Source organism: Ailuropoda melanoleuca, chromosome 20 (genome assembly GCF_002007445.2).
Source record: "Ailuropoda melanoleuca isolate Jingjing chromosome 20, ASM200744v2, whole genome shotgun sequence".
Lineage (NCBI taxonomy): Eukaryota > Metazoa > Chordata > Mammalia > Carnivora > Ursidae > Ailuropoda > Ailuropoda melanoleuca.
In genome coordinates, this window is record NC_048237.1 from 29,706,208 (window position 1) to 29,708,104 (window position 1,897).

At 42.5% G+C, this 1,897-nt stretch overlaps 1 protein-coding gene across 1 annotated transcript in view; it reads left to right on the plus strand.

The window, feature by feature from the left end:
* LGALS3 (galectin 3) overlaps window positions 1-1,897 on the plus strand; it is an 18,902-nt gene that overhangs the window by 3,891 nt on the left and 13,114 nt on the right. The gene's annotated exons all lie outside the window — the stretch shown is intronic.

The following is a 1,897-nucleotide window of genomic DNA, read 5'->3' on the forward strand; positions in this document are numbered from 1 at the left end:
ACAATGAATCATCGAACTTTACATCAGAAACCAGGGATGTACTGTACGGTGACTAACATAATATAATAAAAAAATTATTAAAAAAATAAATAAAAAATAAAGGACTATGCCTTAAAATTTCAGAGTGAAGTTTTACATTTAGTGTAAAATGTGCCTTCGCTAAGAGTGAGGATGCTTGGACCCTGGTTGTTGACCTGCTAAGAACAGAATGACTTTGGGCCACCATATTAGCTCTCTGAGCCTCAGTTTCCTTACCTCTAGAATGGGAATAGTAACTTTCCCCTGAAAATCTTATAAGATCATTATCAGAATGAGAATAGGAAAAGTATGGGAAAGTGCTTCATAAACTGAAAAGCACCACATTAATGCAGGGTGTCATTATTCTAATGGGCTTGTCTAGTGTGTCACAGCATGATGCAGACTGTCACCCAAGGCTTTATGTGAAACACAGTGGAAAGAAAGTGAAATCTGCTTTGTTCCTCAACTTGTCTTGGTTGGAGCTGGAAATAAGCTGAATATACTTGAGCAGAGACTTTTAGAAGAAATGTTACATTTTGAAATGTTAAAAATGCTGTCTTTAGTTTTTAGTTGTAATCCGCCTTAGAACACATCTTAGTTTGATTGGAGTTATATTAATATGACACCTTATTAGGCCCATGGTACAGATTTAGCTAGTTTTAACTAGTGAAACTAACTTTTTGGTTTTTGTTGACCTGTGTATCTCAACTTCTGTAGGTTTACACATGCCGATCAGCCTAGACAAGTGCTTCTCAACCAGGCACAATTTTGCCATCTCCCCCCCAGCCCCCAGGATATGCAGCAATATCTGAGGACATTTTTGGTTGTCACAATTGGGAGGTGGGAGATTGTGCTGCTGGCGTGCCGTGTATTGAAGCCATGGATATTGGCGTATGTCCCATAATGCGCAAAACAGCTTCAACTCCCACGAAGTATCCAACCTGAAATGTCAGAGGTGCTGGGGTCGGCAAGAAGCCTTTACAGAACAGGAATATTTAAGACAAGTCAAAACACTTATAAAGTTATAAGCCTGGGTCTTTGGTACGTTGTGCAGGAATGGAAAACATTTGTGTAATCAAAGGAACTGAACTTTCTGCCCACTGTGAAGTTCAAGATTGTTTCCTGCTGGCGTTCAAAATGAGAGAGGCTTTGTTTGCTTAAGAAATGCCCCTTTTGGGGTGCCTGGGTGGCTCAGTCCATTAAGTATCTGCCTTTGGCTCAGGTCATGATCCCAGGGTCCTGGGATCGAATGGGATAGAACCCCATGTCCAGGGTCCTTGCTCAGTGGGGAGTCTGCCTCTCCCTCTCCCCCTCTACCCCACTCTTGCTCAAGCTCTCGTGCTCTCTCTCTCTCTCTCAAATAAATAAATAAAAATCTTAAAAAGAAAAGAAAGTGTCCTTTCTGAGGCGCCTGTCTGGCTCTGTTTGTAGTGCGTGCAACTCTCGATCTTGGGGTTGCGAGTTTGAGCCCCACGTGAGGGTGTAGAAATTACTTACACGTAAAATCTTGAAAGAAAGAAAGGAAGGAAGAAAGAAAGAAGGAAAGGAAGAAAGAAAGAAGAAAGAAAGATCCTTACTTTTCCTTTTCTGTAACAATGCTTCTCTCAAGTTCCTCCTGCGGTGGCAGCACACTTTCTAACCAGCGGAAGCCTTTTGGGGAAGGAAGCCGAAGCAGAGGAGCACTGACTTCTGCTTTTAAAGATCAAATGCTGGGGCGACTGGGTGGCACAGCGGGAAAGCAGAAGCAGAGGAGCACTGACTTCCGCTTTTGAAGATCAAATGCTATAGGAAATGCAGAACATAAGCCCTGGGAGTGTCACTGTGACTTCCCAAATTGCCAGCAGTTTCCCATGTTAGAAGATGGATACGGTGATATCCT